We start from the raw sequence: 25,191 nt of genomic DNA on the forward strand, positions 1-25,191 counted from the left end.
AGAATGGATTTCATGGGAGGATACCACAGAGGAAGCCACTGCTGTCCAAAAAAAACATTGCTGCACGTTTTCAGTTCGCACAAGAGCACCTGGATGTTCCACAGCAGTACTGGCAAAATATTCTGTGGACAGATTAAACCAAAGTTGAGTTGTTTAGAAGAAACACACAACACTATGTGTGGAGAAAAAGAGGCACAGAACACCAATATCAAAACCTCATCCCAATTGTGAAGTATGGTGGTGGGGGCATCATGGTTTGGGGCTGCTTTGCTGCGTCAGGGCCTGGATGGATTGCTATCATCGAAGGAAAAATGAATTCCCAAGTTTATCAAGACATTTTGCAGGAGAACCTAAGGCCATCTGTCCACCAGCTGAAGCTCAACAGAAGATGGGTGTTGCAACAGGACAACAACCCAAAGCATAGAAGTAAATCAACAACAGAATGGCTTAAACAGAAGAAAATGCACCTTCTGGAGTGGCCCAGTCAGAGTCCTGACTTCAACCTAATTGGGATGCTGTGGCATGAACTCAAGAAAGCAATTCACACCAGACATCCCAAGAATATTGCTGAACTGAAACAGTTCTGTAAAGAGGAATGGTCAAGAATTACTCCTGACCGTTGTGCACGTCTGATCTGCAAATACAGGAAACGTTTGGTTGAAGTTATTGCTGCCAAAGGAGGTTCAACCAGTTATTAAATCTAAGGGTTCACATACTTTTTCCACCTGCACTGTGAATGTTTACATGGTGTGTTGAATAAAAACATGGTAACATTTAATTCTCTGTGTGTTATTAGTTTAAGCAGACTGTGATTGTCTATTGTTGTGACTTAGATGAAGATCAGATCACATTTTATGACCAATTTGTGCAGAAATCCAAATCATTCCAAAGGGTTCACATACTTTTTCTTGCAACTGTATATATAGGCTGATAGGATAGAGTGTAAACGGCACCGCAGGTCCAAAAGCAATTGGGTGCCAGCGGATGTTGAAGCGATCCAATCTCCAAAAAATTTAAAAATAAATATTCCACGGCACTCCAGAAAAGTAAAATAAAGGTGGCTTTTATTCACCAACGCATTAGTGAATAAAAGTCACATTTATTTAGCTTTTTTTGGAGTGCCGTGGAATATTTATTTTTATATATAGGCTGAGAAAGATTGCAAGACTAAAGGACCCTTTACACTGATTGACAGAGCTGACAGTTGTAGGGAAGGAATCCTTCCTTCTCGACAATCGCCTGCTTATCAGTGGAAGTGATTACTGCATTTACATGCAGTGATCCTCTCCATAGAATGGGGAGGAGCAATCGATAATGCCATCACTCATCCCCATCCATAATGATTGTTTGTGGGCACCATCTGTTTAGATACCACCATCTGATGCCCACAGACGATAATTTTGCTGACCGCACCAACAATCTATTACCCCATGTACAAGCGTTTAGCTTATTCATTGTGTAATCAGCAGTGCCTTTAAATGGGCTGATTATTGCTGACGAGTGTCAACTGTTAGCAATAATTTGCTTGAATATTGGACAGTGTAAAGGGTCCTTAACGTTATTATATTCTCTGCGAAAATACCTCCACATGTTACTCCACCTTCCCATTCAAGAATTGTGTTCACCTTTGACATTTTACATATGTTAATCATTAACTTGCTGACAAAATAAATTGCACTCAGTTTCACTCTACAATATTCATTCATTCACTTTCAGACTACCTGATATTCAGTTTATAACCTGCGTAAGGGATTGTCTTTTTTACAGGGGATCACCATCACAAACTTCCTTCCAGACAATGGATTTAATGTCCAAACAGTGCATTTATTTGGCAGTCTTCACAAACAATAAGACATAAATGAACACCTGCCCGGCTAGGCACTACCTAATACATAACATATTCCCTGACTAACCTATAAAAGACTGTTCAGACACAGTATCAGGTCCGGCTTCCTCAGCCAATTGTATACCAGCCCCCAGGCTGTAGCAAGGTCAGTATGTCTGGGGAACTTACCGTAGGCTCAGCAGTCCGCCTGACTCTGGCCGTGCAACCCTCTTTCCCAGCAGGCTTCGCTTGGTCCCCCAAACTCCAAGCTATCGCCCAGCCTCGTGGCCTCTCAGCCTAGCCCGTCTGAAACCACACACACAGAGCCTCAGCAGGCCTCTGTTTAAAACTCTCCACCCCCTCTCACTTTGAGGATTCTTTTATCCCCGTTTAACTTATTCATTGTGTAATCAGCAGTACCTTTAAACGGGCTGATTATTGCTGACGAGTGTCAACTGTTAGCAATAATTTGCTTGAATATTGGACAGTGTAAAGGGTCCTTAACGTTATTATAATCTCTGCGAAAATACCTCCACATGTTACTCCACCTTCCCATTCAAGAATTGTGTTCACCTTTGACATTTTACATATGTTAATCGTTAACTTGCTGACAAAATAAATTGCACTCAGTTTCACTCTACCATATTCATTCATTCACTTTCAGACTACCTGATATTCAGTTTATAATCTGCGTAAGGGATTGTCTTTTTTACAGGGGATCACCATCACAAACTTCCTTCCAGACAATGGCCCAGATTCAGGTAGATTTGCCCATTACTTACACCTGAGCCGCTCAGCTGAATTTCTCTGCGCTGGAGCAATTTTGCCAAATTGCCACCTGATTCAGGAATCGTTTGTTCATTTAATTTGCTCCTGTTTAAGGCAAAGCTGAGGGCGCAAGGCCGTGCAAGTCAAAGTGGGTGTGCCCCTATGTAAATGAGGAATTTTCGGCTCAGCAGAGGTTTGCTAGCATAATTTCAGGGCAAATCCTGCTCAGCTGCTTGCACTGAGCAAATAAATAGGAGCAGACTTGCGCAGGTTCTTTGCTGAATTTCATCCTGCTTTTTCCTACCCCCCCTGAGCAAGGAAATTCAGCCCTTTTGCAAGACATGGCACCTCCCAAAGGGACCCAAAAAAGGAAGGCCAACTTTGTGGCTGCAGAGATGGACATCCTGATTGCTGCACTCCAGCAGCATAAGGAAGTCCTATATGGTGTCCAGGGGGCAAACACCACCATTGCCCAAAGGAGGGCTATATATGAAGCCATTGCCCTGGACATCAATGCCCTGGGTAATGAAGTGCATACCTGGGATGACATCCAGAAGAAATTAAATGATATGAGGCGCAGGGTCCGTGAAAAACTGGCTCTTATCAGGAAGCATACCGGTGGCACGGGAGGTGGTCCGCGATGTATGATCCGGCTCAATCAGGAGGAGCAGCTTATTGCACAAACGTTCGTGCAGGAGCAGGTGGAGGGACTTGAAGGGTACGACTCCACTGTTGGGAACTTGGGGACTGGTAAGTTTTTTTTCTTTCATATCTGCTGTGCATCATGGGAGGGGGTACAAGTGAACATATGAGAAGTGTGTTGCACCAGCAAAATATGTCGTTTTGGTGTCATCCACAGGTGGTGATGAGGAAGAAGAAGCTGGGCCGTCTTCGGCTGCGGCTCGACCCAGCCCATCCAGACCAGAGCCAGGGGTCCAGTCAGGCCCCATGGACATTCTGGCTATGCTGGTCCAGGAGGAGATCATACCGGGGCCAAGTATGGAGGAGCAAGTGGTATTGGAGGAGGATTCCTTTTTCCTCATCCAGGAGGACTCTGGCTCCCTCCAGGAGGATACCACCATCCCTGTGCAACCCACCACCCCCCCGCCCAGCACGTCATCCCCCTCCAGGGCAAGCCCCTCCAGGGCAAGCCCCTCCCTTGTGGACCCCTCCCCTTCTCCCTCTGTCCGTGGCCGAGCCTCTCCTCCCAGGAAGGCTCTGTCCAAAACGAGGCATATATCCTCCAGCCTCCGTGACGGTCTGCTGGAGGAGCAGGCCCTGCAGACCCGCCATATAGGGGCCATGGTGGGAGAGGTGCGTCGTCTGGCGGACAGCATGGCATCCACCTCCACCTCTATGCAGCATGCCCTCACCCTGCATGAGGACCGGGACAAACATGTGGCACAGAGCCTGGGGGAAATTAGTGGCAACTCTAAGGCCATAGTCACCTGCTTGGTGGCTCTGGAGACCACACCAGCTTTGTTAAGCAGGATGACAGCTGCGGTGGAGGCCAATACCGCTGCTGTGCAGGCCAACACCGCTGCAGTGCAGGAGGAGGCGAGAGTTACCCGCCGGCATCAGCGGGATACCACCACCCGCCAAATGCGGATGTTGGCCCAGACCAACACCATCCTTGCCCGCCTGGCCAACGCCATGGAGGGCATGCAGCCACCACCTGCAAGGAGTGTGGAAGTAGGGGTTGATGCTCCTCCCCCCCCTCCTCCCCCCACCCCTCCATCCCCACCCCATGCCTCCTCCGCACCACGGAGATTGAGGAGCCAGAGTCGGGGCACCCTTGGCCCAAAGAAAAAAACCAAAAAATAATTTTATGTCTACATTTTTTTGCTCAACACAATATGATTTTTATATTATTTTTCTATATGCTCAGGGTATGAGATTATTTTTTTTTTATATGCTCAGGATATGAGTTTCTATTTTTTTTATATGCTCAGGATATGAGTTTTTATATTTATTTGTAGTCCCTACACACGGTGAGGAGTGTATACTACAGTGTGACTGGTGTGTGAATGGGGGGGGGGTGGCACTCCTGCTGGAAAAGGGGTGTCACCCTCTGCCATGTGAAAGGTGTATGAATGGACAGCAACATAATTGGAGCCTTGACGCGGCGTTGCTGCTCCCTAATACCATGGGGTATTGTTGGGTCTAATCCAATTGGGGGTGCATGTGTCGGGTGTGTGCTAGGGACTACAGTGGTGTACATACATGCATTATACTTGTGACAAGATCAGGGTGTGTTTAATGTGCAAAGAGACGTTCCACAAGACCATTCCGGATTGCTCTTCCCTCAGAAGATCCGGTAGTGTTTCTTGGGGGGGGGGGGGTTGCGTGGTTCGGGGGTAAGGTCATTGCGTAGCTCAATGTGCATGCCCCTTCTTTGAGCTAAATTGTGGAGAATACTACATGCCCCTACGATTTGGCATACAAAGTTGGGTGAATACAATAGGGTCCCCCCTGATTTATCCAGACATCTGAATCGAGATTTAAGGATGCCAAATGTGCGCTCCACCACCGCACGGGTACGTGCATGGGCTTCGTTATATCTTTCCTCTCCTGGTGTTTGAGGGTTACGAAATGGGGTCATCATGTGAGGTCCCAGGGCATAGGCAGAGTCACCTGGAAGGGAAAAGACAGGAGGATGTTAGTCGTGCATGTGCCCCTTGTGATGTGTGCATCATGGGGGGGGGCAGTCATACCTGACACCCATGTCACTCACCAATCAGCCAGCTGTCTCCATACATGTTCTGGTCAAACTCGGTTGGGATGGGGCTGTGTCGGTAAATAAAACTGTCATGGCTTGACCCTGGGTGTTTGGCACGGACATGCCATATGAGGCCATGTGCATCCACAATCATCTGCACATTTATCGAATGCCAATGTTTCCTGTTGCAGTAGATATGCTCGAGGTGCCGGGGGGGGGGGGGCGTAGTGCCACATGGGTACAATCTATTGCACCCACAGTGCGTGGAAATCTGGCTAATAAATAAAAATCACTGATTGCCTTCTGCCGCACGTCAGCCGTGGTTGGTTTGATAAATTGTGTGCCCATTCGTCTGAGTATTGCAGGGATCACTTGGTGCACACACCTGCTCATGCTGGATTGGGACATCCCCGCCACCACTCCACCTGTGCGCTGAAATGAGCCAGTTGCCAAAAAATGAAGGGTTGCCACTACCTTCACCAGTGGCTGCACTGCCTGTCCCCGATGGGTCGGGCTGCTGATGTCATCCTGCAGGATTGTTACCAACTCAAGGATGACTTCAGGGCTAAAGCGAAACATGCGATACACCTCAGTATCAGTCATCTGAAAAAGGTTGTAGCGCCCTCTGTAAATCCTCTCCCGTGCCCTCCTACGAGTCGGCTCAGTCAATAGAATATCAAGAACCATAGCTGCCCCTGGCATGTTGGTGCACAGATGTGAGGTCCCGAAAATGTGGGTGCTCTGCTTGTTCAGATCGTCTGTCTAGGTGCTGCTGAAGTTGCGCGCTCCTTCAGATGACATTTGGCCATCTTTTGCTAACTTGCCCCTGCTTTTAACAGGAGCAAGTTTGCCCAGGGAAAAAAGCTTGCACGCTTCCAGCGCAAGATGCGCATCACACGCGCATGTTTCTGAATCATCGGCAGTACCTAATTTGCATATTCGCTGAGGGAATTCCATGAAGGCGCAACTTACACCCCGCGCAAAATTGCACGAAAATTGCGCAGGAACAGCTAGGCTGCGTGCGCGGGAAAATGGCCGCATTTCAGGCTTAACTGGTTTACAGAATCAGCCGCAAATTTGCATAGGAGCAAATCAGTACTTGCGCGGCGCAAATCACACTTGTTCCCGCGCAAGTGCTTCTTGAATCTGGGCCAATGGATTTAATGTCTAAACAGTGCATTTATTTGGCAGTCTTCACAAACAATAAGACATAAATGAACACCTGCCCGGCTAGGCACTACCTAATACATAACATATTCCCTGACTCACCTATAAAGGACTGTTCAGACACAGTATCAGGTCCAGCTTCCTCAGCCAATTGTATACCAGCCCCCAGGCTGTAGCAAGGTCAGTATGTCTGGGGAACTTACCGTAGGCTCAGCAGTCCGCCTGACTCTGGTCGTGCAACCCTCTTTCCCAGCAGGCTTCGCTTGGTCCCCCAAACTCCAAGCTATCGCCCAGCCTCGTGGACCCTCAGCCTAGCCCGTCTGAAACCACACACACAGAGCCTCAGCAGGCCTCTGTTTAAAACTCTCCACCCCCTCTTACTTTGAGGATTCTTTTTATCCTCAGGTGATTGTGGCACCTGGTCCTGCTTCAGGCCTGATGATTGATGGGGAAGACATGGAAACTCCTGCCATACATCTCCCCTAACAGCTATGAGGCCTGTCACTGCCTCACACCTGCTTCTTGTTTTAGACTTTTTTCATGAGGCCATTTTTTGCCCAGTAGTACATGTGGGATCTGTGTGTCCAGTATGCTGCTGCCTTCTCCCTGAAACCTTCCTTATCTGAACCTTCATCCCTATCTACAGCTAGTTAGCTGTAGATAGCCTTGCATACAAAAGAGTTGCACTAAATTTCAGTCTACAAGCTTCATTCATTCACTTTCAGACTACCTGATATTCAGCTTATAACCTGCTCCTAGTTTAAGACTTTTCTGTGGCTGTGTCCCTCTAAATAATAAGTGCTGGATCTGTGTGTACAGGATTCTGCTGTCTTCTCCCTGAAACCTTCCTTGTGTGTGATTTTGTGATATCTACAGCCTGTGAGCTGCCCGCTTTGTATCTTCTCCATCATCTACTGAGTAGAACCTGCTGCTATCTCTAACTCTGACAGAAGGAAAAGGAGAGCAGAGAGAGTAGTCAGAATCAGACTTAGTGCCCTAAAGATTTATAGATTTTATTTTATTTGGAATCATGATATATATTTACCCAGTTCCAAGTTCTTCAATAAATGAAGTGATATATCTTCTAGTGAAGTGTCAAAGTACAGTTCCCCTGAACTTTTCCAAATTTTTTCATGTGCATTTGTAGGAACGCCTTTCGCTGCAATTACAGCTGCAAGTCTTTTGGGGTACATATGTCTGTACCAGCTTTGCACCTCTAGAGGCTTAAATTTTTGCCCATTCTACTTTGCAAAATAGCTTTAGCTTAGTTCGATTGGAAAAGCATCTGCGAACAGCAATTTTCAAGTCTTACAACAGATTCTCCATGGGATTTAAGTCTGGGCTTTGGGCCATTCTAACACATGAATATGCTTTGATCTAAACCATTCCATTGTAGCTCTGGCAGTAAGTTTAGGGTTGTTGACCTGCTGGAAGGTGAACCTCCACCTGCAAGTGTTTTGCAGCCTCTACCTTCCAGGATTGCCTTATATTTACCTCCACCCATCTTCCCTCTGACCAGCTTCCCTGTTGCTGCTGAAGAAAAATATTCCCACAGCATGATCTTGCCATCACCATGTTTCACGGTGGGGATGGTGTGTTCAGGGTGATGTGCAGGGTTAGTTTTTTATGACACATAGCTTTTTCCATTCAGGCTAAAAAGTTCCACTTTGGTCTCATCTGACAGGAGCACCTTCTTCTACATTTTTGCTGTGTCCCCTACATGACTTGTGGCAAACTGAAAAAATGACTTCTTATTGCTTGCTTTCAAAATCTTACCACTCTTACTTAAAGGCCAGATTAGTGGAGTACACAACTAATAGTTGTCCTGTAGATAGATTCTTCCACCTGAGCTATGGATCTCTGCAGCTCCTCCAAAGGGACTTTGGGCCTCTTGGATGCTTCTCTAATTAGTGCTCTTCTTGCCTGGGCTGTTAGTTTAGGTGGATGGCCATGTCTTGGTAGGTTTGCAGTTGTGCCATACTCCTTCCATTTTTGAATGAGGGATTGAACAGTGCTCTGTGAGATGTTCAGAGCGTGGGATATTTTTTATAACCTAAACATCCTTTATACTTCTCCACAACTTAATCCCTCTTTATCCCTGACCTGTCTGGTGTGTTCCTTGTTTATCATGATGCTGTTTGAGCACTAATGTTAACTAACAAATCTATGAGGTCTTTACAGAACAGCTGTAGTTATACTGAGAATATATTATACACAGGTGGATTCTATTTACTAATTATGTGCCTTTTGACGGCAATTGGTCAAAAATTGATTTAATTTAAGGTTATTAGAGTTAAGGGGGCTGAATACAAATTCACACCACACTTTTCAGATTTTTATTTATTAAAATATTTATTTTTCTTTTCACTTCACACATACTCGCCACTTTGTGTTGGTCTATCACATAAATTCCCCCCAAAATACTATTATAAAATTTTTACTGATCAGGCAAGCCAAGGATAGTAATTACAGGAATCAGCTCATTACTCCTTTCATCAGCAATTATATATTAGTGTTTACAACAAACTACTAATACAATTCAGTTGTATAACTGCAGTATGTTGGCAGCAGAACCATCTTATTTTAATTTTTGGACATTAGTTGATGAGCGGCTCAGTACTGACTCAGCGGTGCCTTGCTTTCTCTTGGGTCCAGGTCTCCACAGCTGCTGTTGCTCGACATTTGCCTAAAGCAATGTGCCAGCTGTCTCTGACTGTATTAGAGCACAGTGATATGAACAACTGGAAGCAATAATGTGTCTCCCCATTTGCCTAACAATACCAACATGAACAATAATTCAGGAGACTGAAGATTTGTGCTGTAATTTAATAAACCCCATGCACAGTTCTACAATTGAGCATCACATCTGTGCAATGGATCCTAGATGTACAATATTCTTTTATAAGAGGCTATTAACCAATCTTAAGTTTATAGGTTTCCTTAAATCTTTTTCATCAGCTGTTAAACTACGGTAAAGACAAAATTACCTCTTATGAGGCAAGGGACAGTAAAACACAAAGACTGTGATTAAATGTCAATCAATTAAGGATTACTTCACAATAAAGCACAGGCTGATGATTAAAAAAAATCACACAAAATTACACTAACAAATTTATGAATTGTTTTTCAGGCTAATAAAAAATGCAGTATTTTGGTTAGATGTGGAAATAGTTCATTAAGCTGCTATAATGATGACAAGGATATTCTCTACTCGTTGATACCAGAGGTGGAACCCATCTCATGTAGTTTTGCCTGGCACTGCGAAAACAGTGGCAAATATATACCAGCAGAAGGATCAAGCTATTGTCTACTGAAGAAATATTTATATGATATAAACAGCTAAATGGCTTTATTGCAACAAATTTACTATTCAGATGAGTCATTTACAATGTAAACACTTTGTGACATTGATTTTCGACATCCAAAGTTATGACATGAAGCTCCTGCACCCCAATGAAAGATTAATACCAGGTTTCCATAAACATCTTGCATTAACCCCTTCCCGACCAGTGACATACATGTACAGCGCTTGACGGGACTTTAAATATGGAGTGCGCGCCATAGCCGCCGGATGCCTATCGATTTAAACAGCAGGCACCCGAGACTAATGTCCACAACTGGCATTAATGCTGATCGTGGACTTTTAACCCTTGAGTTGTCGTGTTGAAACGTGACTATGGCTTCGGAGGGAACAAAAACTCAGAAGTGCGCGCTTCCGGATGTGGACCTGCTCCCACAGATATAGGGGAGCAGGATGCATTGTGCGGCAGCTTCTGTCCTTCTGAATGAACAGAAGCTGTCACACATTAGTTCCTATGGAGCCCCTGCCTGTAGCAGGGCTCCATAGGAACATAGGGGGTTGTTTATTAATACCGACATTTTAGACGCTGGTCTTAATATCCCATATAGCTGGCAGTGGATCCGCTGGAGTTATGTAGAGGTACTGGCCTCTACATAACTTTGGCAGATCCACCGCTGCTTCTAAACATAAGACCACTCCCTTGCTGCCTTACATTTAAACCATTGTCTATGCCTAAACCAGGCATAGAAAATGGTAAATAAGAGGGGCCTTCCATCCCATCCCCTTCCCCGCCCAAACACCATGCCGCTTTTTTAGACCTGGCGTGAGAGGGAAAAAGTTGCACCAGAAATACGCTAATATAGGTGTATTTCTGGTTAGTAAATGAGCCAAGCAATTTAATGATTTTTTGTTATAGTTCACTATGGACACTATAAAAAAAAGTGTAAAAAAATGGTTTTAAATATAAAAAAAGTAAATAAAAAATGTAAACAATAAAAAAAAACATCATAGGCATCGCTGTGTGCGAAAACACTCGTACTGTTAAAATATTAAATTATTTATCCCATATGGCGAAACGCAAAAACAGTCCGATTCACCATTTTTTGGTCGCTTTAACTCCCACAAAAAATTTAATCAAAAAATCATAAACCCCAAAATGGTATCAATGTAAAGTATAGATCGCTCCTCAAAAAATGAGCCCACACAGAGCTCCAGACACATAATTACAAAAAAGTTATAGGGGTCAGAATATGGCAATGAAAAGAAAAATATATATTTTTTCAAAGTTAAAATTTTTTTTTGTATGTAAACGTAAGAAAAACTATACATATGTGATATCGCCATAATTGCTCTGACCTGGAGAATGAAAGTAACAGGTCAATTTTACCATATACAGAATGCTGTAAAAACAAAATCCATGAAATGTTGTGGAAACATATTTTTTTCCAATTTCACCCATTTGGAATTTTTTTCCAGCTCCCCACTACATCATATGCAATATTCAATTATGGAATTAGAAAGTGCAACTAGTCCTGCAAAAGCCTTTATACAGCTATGTGAATGGAAAAAATAAAAAAGTAATGGCCCCGGAAAAGCAGGAAGTGAAAAATGAAAACGCAAAAACGAAAAACCCGCCGGGGCTGAAAGAGCTAATAATACTAATGTCCTGTTACATAATGGAACAGTCTATGGCATCCCACAGGCACTATGGTCTGAGAGATATTGCATCCCCCCTATAAAAACCTCTGCCTACACTCTACGTATAAAAACTTATATAAAAACACAGTATATGAACTTGTGTCGTGTAATTTATTTACTTTATCGAGTCCCATATACTGCATATACAGATACACATAGATCGTAAGCCAAACACCACTTTCAACTTTACTTGTGTCTTCAGGATGCTGTGTCCTTAGGATGATACGCTATGTGTAGCACTAACAGTCCCAGCATGCCTTGTCCACAGCTCTAAGCTGTCCCTCTTCTCACATTGCCCCAGAGAATATGGAGCAGCAAAGCAGCCCTAATAAATTCTATTTGGGATTATATTAATATAACACATCAGTACTCAGTGTACTGCATCTACATGTGCCCCACTACTCACTGCAGTGCTATCCACATTTTCCAATACCCCACTACTAATACCTCCAGCACCCCAATACTCACTGCATTATTACCCACATGCATATATACCAGTAGCCCACTACTAACTGCACTGGTACTAACATCTATATCTATCATCATCTCACTACCCACTGCTTCAGCTCCCCAATGCACACGGCACTACTACTACATTACTACATAAATATATACATGCAGCAGACCACAATTCACTGCATTTACCACTAGTATTCATATCTACCACTGTCACACTACTCCTTTATCCCAATACTCACTGCATCACCACCAGCACCTTAAAGAGTCCCAGGCTATGAGCTGTGCGCTACGATTGGCCAGCACTGCAGCAAGGGACAACCCTAATACAAAATCTCCGCCCAGTACAACAGAGGGAGCTCCAGATACCGGAGCCTATACCGGGCGAACGTAGCGACGCCAAGACATACTAGTAAGTGCAGGGGGACCCCTGGGCGCCACTCTGCCCACTGATATAGTTAGTTTTTAGTTTTTAAACTAGTGAAAGGTCCTCTTTAATATTCACTGTACCACCAACTATATCCATATGTAACAGCACCCCAATACTGGATCTTCTACTACCAGCAATCCACTACTCACTGTTTTACCACCAGAATCTAGCTACTCACTGCATTATTACCTGCCAACTACTAATCTTTACATCTTTTAACATCCCAATGCTAAATATGGGAGCATTGGGCAGCAAAGACCTGGCCACCACCACAACATATGACAACAAAACCACCCCCTTACATGCACACAGTTCCCCCCATTGTCCTTTTTGCAATTTGGTACTAGCAAAATCTTAAAATCCTCCCAAGTTTAAACAGAATCTCACTGGCCATTAAAAGCAATTCACCTGCTCCAGTTTGTTCACTCCATAGCAAGCAGTTGCTTCCCTGCTATATACAGTCGTGGACAAAAGTTTTGAGACTGATAATTTTGTTTTTCACAGTTTGCTGTTTCGGTTTTTATGGTGGCAATTTGCATTAACTTTAAATTGTTATGAAGAGTGAAAAGATGAATTGCAATTAATTGCAAAGTCATTCTTTGCCATGATCATTTCAGTGATCTTTTCGTTAGCTCAGCAGAAAGTGTTAATGAGGACAAACCATCTGATATTAATTTGTCATGCTGATTAAATTAAAAGCACAGGTTGCTTTAAAAGGGAGTGGTGCTTGAAATCTCTGAGGGACACCAGTTTTCTGGTGTAAAAAAAGCCACAAACACTGATTTTGTGACTTTTTTTAATGCCTCTTGAACAAAAAAATTTTATGCAAGTGATCTTACTCAGCCGCGCTCATCACTTTCCCGAAAAGGGGGTGTAGCAAGGACAGGGAGAGGGCAAGGTCAGCGGTCCAGCACATTTATCTTCGTTTACGCCAATTTTCTGGTGTAAAAAGAGACTTAAAGGGATTCTGTCACCAGGTTTGACCCCTATCAGCTAAACATATGCTGTGTTCAGGGCGTCTTCACGATTCCTAATGTGGGCTTATAAATGTCATCTGTGGGCTTATTTAGCTAAAAAACAGCTATTACTAACCTGTCAGTCAAACAAATAAGGTGCCCAAGGGGATGTTAATGGGTGCAAGATGCCCGCCGCACCCACCGCCGTTCGTGCGCAGAGCTGCCTTTCCGGACTTCTGCGCCGCCTCCTAATCCTCTGTGCCGCCTCTTGCTCTCCCTCCCTCCCCCCTCCTTCTGCTGTAAGATCTCGTGCTTGCGCACAGGGCTCTGCCTGATGCACCCGTGCGGACTTCTCCATTTGGCTTCTTACAGCGAAGTGCGCATGTGCCGGCACTTCGCTCACCCCTGTATGCACGAGATCTTACAGCAGGAGGAGGGGGGAGGGAGGGAGAGCGAGAGGCGGCACAGAGGATTAGGAGGCGGCACAGAAGTCCGGAAAGGCGGCGCTGGGCACGAACGGCGGTGGGTGCGGCGGGCTTCTTGCACCCATTAACATCCCCTTGGTGTAATGACCGACGTCACGCACAGGGAGGATAAAAGGGAAAGCCCTGCCCAAGGGAGAGGGAAAGGTGGTGACCCCTAACTCACCTTGCGGCTGGCACCTGACTGCCCTGACGTCCCTAGATGGGTTCCTCACCCGTGCGGCGATCACGTGCCTAAACCCTGGCTTTCCCTAAAATGAGCCCTAGATAGTGAACGGGCCGGTGGGATCGCTAATCCGCACCACTATCACTAAGAGGGAAACACCAGGGAGAGGACAGACAAAACAGACAAACACATACACCCAGGTGGGCGATCACAATAGACCACAAAGGTCCAACAGGGATCCGGAGGGTAGCGTTCTGGACCAACTACCAGAGAACGCAGCAACACAGCTCCAGAAGGTCAGAATAGATGTCCAGGCAGGAAGTTCTATCTCTGGCAACCAGAGAAGTGTGAGAAAGGAATATAAGGAGGTTTGGGAGTGCTGGACAAGGAACAGCTGAGGAGAAGGAGCTACGGATCCCTGAGTGAGCCAAAAGGGTTTGCAAAGCAAACCCAGAAAGCTACCATAAGGAAAACAGCCCTATCTTAAATAGAGCGTGCAGCCAACCGCTGCGACTTCCTGACCCCGGGTATAACGGAGTCAGGCGTGGTTCTCGATACCCTCGTGACACTTGGGCACCTTATTTGTTTGACTGACAGGTTAGTAATAGCTGTTTTTTTGCGAAATAAGCCCACAGATGACATTTATAAGCCCACATTAGGAATCGTGAAGACGCCCTGAACATCAGCATATGTTTAGCTGACAGGGGTCAAACCTGGTGACAGAATCCCTTTAAATTTTCAGTTTAGGTGCAGGGACTGCCAGAGCTGCACCTAATTTATGACAGACAAGATGTGAGCCTCGTCATAAATTAGGCATAGCCTCTGGCAACGCATGTTGATATCATAGACCGATGTAAAATGCTAGTCTATGATAAATTCCCCATATGGTTTTCTTCTGTTAACCGTGGTTACAGCCAAGGAAACACGTACAATCATCATTGTTTTGAATCAAAAGGGATTCAAAAACAAAGATATTGCTGATTGTAAAATTGCATGTATCAGATCATCAAGAACTTCAAGGAGAGAAGTTCAGTTGCTGTGAAGAAGGCTTCAGGGAGCCCAAAAAAGTCTAGAAAATTCCGGGACCATCTCCTTAAGAGGAGTCAGCTGTGGGATCAGGTCACCATCAGTGCAGAGTTTGCTTAGGAATGGATGCAGGCAGGTGTGAGTACATCTGCATGCACAGTAAGGTGAAGGCTTTTGGAGGATTTCCTGGTGTCAAGAAGAGTAACAATACTCCAGAGATAAATATATGGATAAACCTAATTAATAAGGTAAAAAACTATGAGAAAATTATGTATAAACAGAGGGAAGCTGATGAGAAGTGGACTAAGATATGGGGTGGTTGGAGGATTTGATTAGTTGTGATAAATGTTTTTTTTTTTTGTTTTTGTTTTTGACGCATCACAGGTATGAGGAGGGGGGTGGGTGTAGGGAATGGGGATAAGGGGAAAAAATATATATATATATATTGAAGTTGGGGATTATTTATTTAATCCTTCTTGTATTGTAATCTGTTTTGATATATCAATTAATAAAGATAATTAATTTAAAAAAAGAAGAGTAACAAAGAAGCCACTTCTCTCCAAGAAAAACACCGGAAGACAGACAGAAATTCTGCAGGAAGTACATGACTACAGAGGACTGGAGTAAAGTTATTTATTTTCTTAGTTATTTTCTCTGATGAAGACCTCTTCAGATTGTTTGGTACATCTGGAAAAATGATTGTCCGGAGATGAAAAAGTGAGCTCTACTATGAGTCCTGTATCATGCCAACAGTAAAGCATCAGGAGACCATTCATGTGTGGGCTTGCTTCTAAACCACAGGAGTAGGCTAACTCACAATTCTGCCTAAGAATACTACCCTGAATAAGGAATGACATTAAAACATCCTCCAAAAGCAACTTCTCCCAATGATCCAGGAGCAATTTTGTGATGAACAATGTTTTTCCAGTATGATGGAGCACCATGTCACAAGGCAAAAGTGATAACTAAGTGACCCAGTGAATAAAACTTTGAAATTATGAGTCCATGGCCAGAAAACTCTCCAGTTCTAAATCCCATTGAGAACCTAAGGTCAATCCCCAAAAATGGGTAGGCAAACGAAAACACAGAGATTATGATAAACTCCAAACACTTTTTAGGCAAGAACAGGTTGCCATCAGTCAAGATTTGCCCCAGAAACTTATACCCAGTATAGCAAAGTGAATTGCAGAAGTCTTGAAGATGTAGAGTAAAATGTTGCAGACATTGAAGATGGCAGTTTATCTATGCATTACATTCTACAGTTATTATTGTATGTTCCACTAAGTCTCTGAAAAGTTTGTGTGAACATGAAAAGTCACATCCAACTGAACAATCTGTTTATAAGAAAAAACACACAAGAAACTTTGCTTTGTTATAGCCCTAAGCTCTCTGACTATAATTCTTAGAATTATACTTGTCCCCAGGCTCTATCTGCCTTGGGTTAGACACATATTCAGGAAGCCAGAGGCAGAACCATCATTAAAAAATATAAGGATTCATTATAAGAAAGTATGTTAACACTTCCATTATTATTGATAGTCACATACTAAGGAGTTACACAGGATGCAATCACAAATGTCCTGCTGCTATATAGTGCATAGCATTTAGGTAGCCAGGAGAGTTTTTCCCACTCTTACAATCTCATGCAATATCCAACATAAAATACATGGCCAACACAAATGCCAAGGACATAGAGATAGTACAGAACTTTTTATATACAGAGTGAGTACATTATCCAGAACGGAGACCTGATAATAAAAAGCAACTCTTGCTCTAGCGCAGGAATGCTCAACCTGCGGCCCTCCAGCTGTTGCAAAACTACCACTCCCATAATTCCCGGACAGCCTACATCTATCAGCCTACAGCAGGGCATGGTGGGAGTTGTAGTTTTACAACAGCTGGAGGGCCGCAGGTTGAGCATCCCTGCTCTAGCGGCTTGCCCATGAATTACATAGCAAAAATTCATACATTAGAATGCACTGTAATGCTGTGTGATGTATGGCCAACCGCAGGAAACATAGTAACATAGTATATAAGGCCGAAAAAAGACATTTGTCCATCCAGTTCTACCTGTTATCCTGCAAGTTGATCCAGAGGAAGGCAAAAAAAAACTGTAAGGTAGAAGCCAACTTTCCCCACTTAAGGGGAACAAATTTCCTTCCCGACTCCAATCAGGCAATCAGAATAACTCCCTGGATCAACGACCCATCTCTAGTAGCGATAGCTTGTAATATTATTACACTCCGGAAATACATCCAGGCCCTTCTTAAACTCTTTTTGTGAACTCACCATCACCACCAACTCAGTCTCACTGCTCTTACCGTAAAGAATCCTCTTCTATGTTTGTGTATAAACCTTCTTTCCTCCAGACGCAGAGGATGTCCCCTCGTCACAGTCCTGGGGATAAATAGATGATGGGATAGATCTCTGTACTGACCCCTGATATATTTATACATAGTAATTAGAGCTCCCCTCAGCCGTCTTTTTTCTAAAGTGAATAATCCTAATGTTGATAATCTTTCAGAGTACTGTAGTCCCCCCATTCCAGTTATTTCTTGCCCTCCTCTGTACCCTCTCCAGCTCTGCTATGTCTGCCTTGTTCACAGGAGCCCAGAACTGTACACAGTACACCATGTGGTCTGACTAGTGATTTGTAAAGTGGTAGGACTATGTTCTTATCAAGGGCATCTATGCCCCTTTTGATGCAACCAATTATCTTATTGACCTTGGCAGCAGCTGCCTGATACTGTTTTTTACAGCTTAGTTTGCTGTTTACTAAAATTCCTAGGTCCTTTTCCATGTCAGTGTTACCAAGTGTTTTACCATTTAGTATGTACGGGTGACTTGCATTATTCCTTCCCATGTGCAGAACATACATTTATCATTGTTAAACCTCATCTGCCACTTATCTTCCCAAGCCTCCAATCTATCCAGATCCATCTGTAACAGTATACTGTCCTCTTCCATGTCAATTACTTTACACAGTTTAGTGTCATCTGCAAAAATTTATATTTTACTGTGCAAGCCTTCTACAAGATCATTAATAAATATATTGAAGAGAATAGGGCCCAATACTGACCCCTGAGGTACTCCACTAGTAGTGATGAGCGGCAGGGGTCATATTCGAATTCGTGATAGTGGATTACCTCATGGGTCAGTATTGGGCCCTATTCTCTTCAATATATTAATAAATATATTGAAGAGAATAGGGCCCAATACTGACCCCTGAGGTACTCCAATAGTAGTGATGAGCGGCAGGGGTCATATTCGAATTCGTGATATTTCGCAAATATTTTGTTGAATATTCGTCATATATTCACAAATTCGTATATTCGTTTTATTCTACATTATAACTTTTTTAACGCGAAAATCGGCAAGGTAATGATCACGTAATATGCAAACATTACGCGCTCAAGTCAGTTTTTCCATCTAAACACAAGCAACTTAAGCAGGGAGGAATCATGACTTCAGATGGAAAAAATGACGAATATTCTAAAAAACGAATATATAGCGCTATATTCAAAATATTAGAGAATTCTCGAAGTGCCGATATTTGCGATTAAAATTCGTTATTCGAATATTCGCGCTCAACACTATCCACTAGTGACAGTGTCCCAATCTGAGTGTGTACCGTTATTAGCCACCCTCTGTTTTCTATCACTGAGCCAGTTACTTACCTACATACAGACATTTTCTCCCAGTCCAAACATTCTCATTTTATATACTAACCTTTTATGCGGTACGGTGTCAAATGCTTTGGAGAAGTCCAGATATACGAAATCCATTGATTCGCCGCTGTCAAGTCTAGAACTTACCTCCTCATAGAAACTGATTAAATTAGTTTGACATGACCGATCCCTCATAAAGTCATGCTGATATGGTGTTATTTGCTTATTTTCATTGAGGTACTCCAAGATAGCATCTCTTAGAAAACCTTCAAACAGTTTACCCACGACAGATGTTAAACTTACCGGCCTATAGTTTCCGGGTTTTGTTTTTGGACCCTTTTTGAATATTGCCACTACATTTGCTATGTGCCAATCCTGTGGAACACTCCCTGTCAGTATAGAGTCCTTAAATATCAGAAATAACGGTCTGGCTATGACATTACTTAATTATTTTATAATACGGGGGTGTATGCCATCTGGTCCTGGCGATTTGTCTATTTTAATCTTTTTAAGACGCCACAGTACTTCTTCCTGGGTCAGAAAGGGCACTTTTAATGGGGAATTAACTTTTACATTCTGCATTTTATCTGACAGTTAATCTAATAGTTTTGCTTTCTCCTCATCGCTCTCTGCAACTCCCCCCTTATTACTCTGTACTAGAGGGCCGACACCTTCAGATTTATACTTTTTACCATTTATATAATTGAAAAACATTTTAGGGTTAGTTTTGCTCTCTTTGGCAATTCATCTCTCCAGTTTGGCTGCTTTTATCTGTTTCTCCCACTATAACTTATCACTGGGCCAACTTTAAATTAAAAGCAGTCTGTTCCCGGGAAATTCTGTGTTAAATCAGGCACAATGCCAAGGACTAGATCCTCTGAATGTAATGATACCTTTTACTTAGAAATCCATTTCTTCATTCTGGAGAAATAAACGTACAATGCAAATGAGTAGTTAAGTGCACATAGGGAGGGCTTAAGTCACTCTGTGTACTGTTGCTTTTCGTGCCCTCCTCTGCTAGACTCTCCGCCCTTCTTCATTGACAGAGGCTGGTTCCTGCATAGTCATCTATGGCCCTGTCAATCAAGGAGAGGGAGCGACTGCTAGAAGAAGCAGGAGGAGCAAGGTAGGGTTGTCACGATACCAAAATTTAGATTCAATTTCAATATCAAAAAAAAGTATTGCGATTGTGCACATGGCAGCATGGAGCTTACCATGGCAGCCAGAGTTTCAGCAGCATCCTGGCTGCCATGGTAATTGATCGGAACTGCCACTGCCACCAATGAGGAGGAGGGGAGGGGACCCTGTGGCACTGCGCCACCAATGTTTTTAATAATGGGGTTAGGGGGAATGTTTTTAATACTGGGTGGGCGCCACCAATGAGGAAACTAACCCATTAATACAAATACAGGTGGCAGGTGCCGGCGGCAGAATCACATAGCCGGCACCTGGCCTCTTTGACATGGCGCTGCGATCCGTGGCAGTTAACCCCTCAGGGGCTGCAATTAACCCCTCAGTAGCACAGTCTAGTATCGGTAAAAGGCAAATCCCGGTATCGAATTGATACCGGTACAAAAGTATCGATTAGGTATCTAGAGCACTAGAGCAAAGGTGCACAGAGTGGCATGAGCCTGCCCTTAGTGCACTTAATTGTTCATTTGCATATGGATTAAAAGTACTTTTTCTTCCAATGAAGCTATGGATAGCTAAGAAAGATATCATTCCATTGAGCTGACCTAGCCCTACAAGGCATTGTGCCTGGTTTAGTAAAAGTATATACTTAATCACCAGTTCGCAAAAAATTGCTGCAGGTCCGAGGAGTGTTGTGGGGTTGATCACACTTTCAAAGAATGCACATAAAAGATTCGGACCGCGCGTATCATAAATATAAGGTATAAAACAGGTTATTTTCTCTTCCTCCCTTCAGAAAAGTACCAAGGTCTGCAGATCTCCTACTGATGGATATCCTGCAACTTACAAAGAAAAACAATAGGATCTACCCATACGGATCTACCCTATTGATTTTCTTTGTAAGTTGCAGGATATCCATCAGTAGGAGATCTGCAGACCTTGGTACTTTTTTGAAGGGAGGAAGATAAAATAACCTGTTTTATACCTTATATTTATGATACGCGCGGTCCGAATCTTTTATGTACATTGTGCCTGGTTTAACTAAATTCTTGGTAATACATTTCCTTTAACCCCTTCCCGTACTATTACGGCCCGCTGATCGGGCAGGTGCAGAAGCTGCGCCTGCCCGATCAGCTGCAGGGGAACAACATTCCCTTTAGCTGGACCCCTGCTGTATGCGCCGGCATCGGTGAAAACACCTATGCCATCGCATTAACCCCTTCTATGCCGGCGGTCAGCGCTGACTATGACATAGAAGGGGTTTGCTGCGAGTGAGGAAGCCCATCGGGTCCCCGTGCTGCTGTGGCGGGGACCCGATGGGTGAGAAGACAGCCTGATGCTGTGCAGAGGTTGCCCAATGCTTTCCACGTCATTGGGACCTGCCTTCTATGGGTGCCCAGGAGATCCAGCCGCAGGCTGGGTCTCCTAGGCAACCTGTTAGTGTATTACTCTGTGTAATACACTAACAGGCAATGCATTACAATACAGATGTATTGTAATGCATTGCAGAGGGGATCAGACCCCCAAAAGTAAAAGTCAGAAATAAAGTTAAAAAAAAGGTAAAAAACAGTGTTCTAATAAAAAAATAAAATCTTCAAGTGAAAAAATAAAAATGCCCCTTTTCCCCTGATTTTATAATTTTAAAAAAATGAAAAAACACACATATTAGGTATCGCCGCGTTAATAACGACCGATTTTATAAATATATCACATGATCCACCCCATCGGATAAACACCATAAAAAATTTAAATGAAAACTGTGTCAAAAAAGCCATTTTTGTCACCTTACATGACAAAAAGTGCAACACCAAGTGATAAAAAAGGCGTATGTCCCGTAAATTGATACCATTAAAACCGTCACCTCATTCTGCAAAAAATGAGCCCCTACATAAGAAAATCTCACAAAAAATAAATAAAACTATAGCTCTCAGAACATGAGACACTAAAAACATAATTTTGTTTTTGTTTCAAATATGCTATTATTGTGTTAAACCGAAATAAATAAAAAAGTATACATATTAGGTATCGCCGTGTCCGTAACAACCAGCTCTATGAAAATATCACATGACCTAACCCCTCAGATGAACACCGTTAAAAATAAAAAATAAAAACTGTATAAAAAAAAGCATTTTTGTCACCTTACATCACAAAAATTGCAATACCAAGCGATCAAAAAAGCGTATGCCCCCAAAAAAGTACACATCAAACCGTCACCTCAACCTGCAAAAAATGAGACCCTACCTAAGACAATCTTTTAAAAAATAAAAAAGCTATTACTGTCAGACAATGGAGACACTAAAATATGATTTTTTTCTTCAAAACTGCTATTATTGTGTTAAAGTGAAATAAATTTAAAAAAGTAGACATATTAGGTATTGACATGTCCGTAACAACCTTTTCTATAAAAATACCACATGACCTAACCCCTCAGATGACCACCATAAAAAAATAAAAATAAAAACAGTGCCAAAAAAGCGATCAAAAAGGCGTATTCCCCCCAAAATAGTACCAATCAAACTGTCACCTTATCCCACAAAAAAGTAGACCCTACCTAAGACAATCGGTCAAAAAATAAAACTATGACTCAGACTCAGACTATGGATACACTAAAACATAATTTTTTTTGTTTCAAAAATGCTATTATTGTGTAAAACTCTAATAAATAAGAAAAAGTATACATATTAGGTATTTCCACGTCCGCAACAATCTGTTGTATAAAAATATCACATGACCTAACCCCTCCGGTGAACGCTGTAAAAATAAATAAATAAAAACTGTGCCAAAATTACAAATTTTTGGGTCACCTTACCCCATAAAGTGTTAGGCCTCTTTCACACTAACGTATGGCTATTTCAGTGTTTTGCGGTCTGTTTTTCACAGATCTGTTGTTCCGTTTTTTGTTTCCGTTGTGTTTCTATTCCGTTCTGTTTTTCCGTATGGCATATACAGTATACAGAAATTACATAGAACAAATTGGGCTGGGCATAAAATTTTCAATAGATGGTTCCGCAAAAAAACTGAATGGATACGGTAGACATACGGATGCATTTCTGTATGCATTCCTTTTTTTTGTGGACCCATTGACTTTAATGTAGCCACGGAACGTGATTTGCGGCCAAATATAGGACATGTTCTATCTTTGCACAGAACGGAGATATGGAAACATGGAAACGGAATGCATACGGAGTACATTCCGTTTTTTTTGCGGACCCATTGAAATGAATAATTTCGTATACGTACCGTATACGGAACGCAAAAAACGGCCCGCAAAACGGAAAAAAATACCGTAGTGTGAAAGAGGCCTTAATAAACAATCAAAAAATCATATGTACCTAAAAATAGTACCAATAAAAACGTCAACTCTTCCTGCACAAAAAGAGCCCCTGCAAAAGACAATCGGCAGAAAAATAAAAAACGGCGCTCAGAAAATGGAGACACAAAAACATACTGTTTTTTCAAAAATGCTTTATTATGTAAAACTGAAAAAAACAAAGAAATTAGACATATTTGATATCATTGCATCCGCAACAACCTGCTCTATAAAAACAGCACATGATCTACCCTGTCAGATAAATGTTGTAAAAAATAAAAACGCTGCCAAAACTGTGCCATTTTTTGGTTACATTGCCTCGCAAAAAAAAAGTAATATAGAGCAATTCAAAATCATATGTGCCCCAAAATAGTACCAATAAAACTGGCTCCTTATCCCATAGTTTCCAGAATGGGGTCACTTTTTGGGAGTTTTTACTGTAAGGGTGCATCAGGGGGGCTTCAAATGGGACATGGCATGTAAAAACCTGTCCAGCAAAATCTGCCTTCCAAAAACCATATGGCGTTCCTTTTCTTCTGCGCCCTGCAGTGCGCCCTTAAATCAGTTTACAACCACATTTAGGGTGTTTCTGTAAACCGCAGAATCAGGCTAATAAATATTGAGGTTAAAATGGAAAATCTGCCAAAAAAGCAAAATTTTGAAATTTCATCTCAATTTTCCTTTAATTCTTGTGGAACACGAAAGGGTTAAAAAAGTTTGTAAAATTAGATTTGAGTAGCTTGAGGGGTTTAGTTTCTACAATGGGGTCATTTATGGGGCACAAAGACCTGAACTTGTCCTTAAAAAGTGGTTTTTGGAAATTTTCTTAAAAATATTAAGAATTGTTTCTAAAATTACAAGCCTTCTAACATCCTAAAAAAATAAAATGACATTTACAAAATGATGCCAACATAAAGTAGACATATAGAGAATGTTAAGTAATAAATATTTTAGGAGGTATCACTTTCTGTTTTAAAAGCAGAGACATTTTTTAAAAAAAATTGTAAATTTGGGATTTTTTCATGAATAAAGGTTAACTATATTGACTCAAATTTATGACTATCATGAAGTACAATGTGTTACGAGAAAACAAACTCAGAATGGCTTGGAAAAATAAAAGTGTTCCGAAGTTATTATCACATAAAGTGACACATGTCGGATTTGCAAAAAAAGACCTGGACAGGAAAGTGAAAACTGGCCCAGGGTAGAACGGGTTAAGGGCTTTACAGATAAATATTTTGGACATAAATCTTTCTGAAAATAAATAAATAAATCAAGTGACATCTGTTCAGTTAGATTAAAGAAAAAACATACCTACATAATAAATATGGATATGTATTTTAATTTTCTTGTCCATCATTGGTGCCTGGTATTGCAGCAGCATTGAAGTGAATTGGGCTGAGCTGCAATACCACACACAGCCTGTGGCCACTGTTTTTGAAGGAAAACAGCCACGTTTCCTAATTCTGTGTAATCAGAAAATTGTATATGCATCTAAAGCAGAATATTGTGTACCCGCACTAATTACTACACTGCCACTGTTAAAGCTATTGTCACAGTGGGGAGTGGTGGAAAACTCCCCACTGTATAGCATAGGAAAACGGGGAAGCAGCTAGGCTTGAACACCAGGAAAAGGGAGCAGATCACCTCCTAGAGATGCCCTAATCCTGGCCCTGACTCCTAACTGTATGAGCAGACCCAGATGGTAGGCGGGCTCATACACAGGAACCTCAGACCCTGAATCACCCTGAAGATCCCTGAAATAAGGTTAGGAGCAGGAGACGACCTGTTCATCCAGACACAGATGAACAGGAGTCTCAAATGGCCTAGCTGCAAGGGAAGGGACAGCCAGTGAACAGCCACTGGATCAGCTGGTAAGAGCCCAAAAACAACATGCACTTACCTGCCGCGGCTACAACAACCACCGTACCCCCATACAGACAGGAAGCATGGCAGCCCCAGGCAGAGCTGATCACTGACTTGTGATTCTCCCTCCGGGTACCCTGACACCCCCTTCCGGAGGTTATGTGACTCACAGGGGAAAATGTCTAGGAAGCATGCTGGAAGAAAGACACCACATGCGAGACA

General features: G+C 42.6%; 1 long non-coding RNA gene across 1 annotated transcript; it reads right to left on the bottom strand.

Moving 5' to 3' along the window:
- Nucleotides 1–2,742: 2,742 nt before the first annotated feature.
- On the bottom strand, nt 2,743–24,844 carry LOC120993509. Its single transcript, XR_005777285.1, has 3 exons — nt 24,706–24,844; nt 12,265–12,269; nt 2,743–2,753 (listed from the first exon to the last, which is right to left on the bottom strand). It is a non-coding gene; the product is annotated as an uncharacterized LOC120993509 (long non-coding RNA).
- Between the last annotated feature and the right edge of the window lie 347 nt (nt 24,845–25,191).

The sequence above is a fragment of the Bufo bufo genome, chromosome 3 (genome assembly GCF_905171765.1).
Source record: "Bufo bufo chromosome 3, aBufBuf1.1, whole genome shotgun sequence".
Lineage (NCBI taxonomy): Eukaryota > Metazoa > Chordata > Amphibia > Anura > Bufonidae > Bufo > Bufo bufo.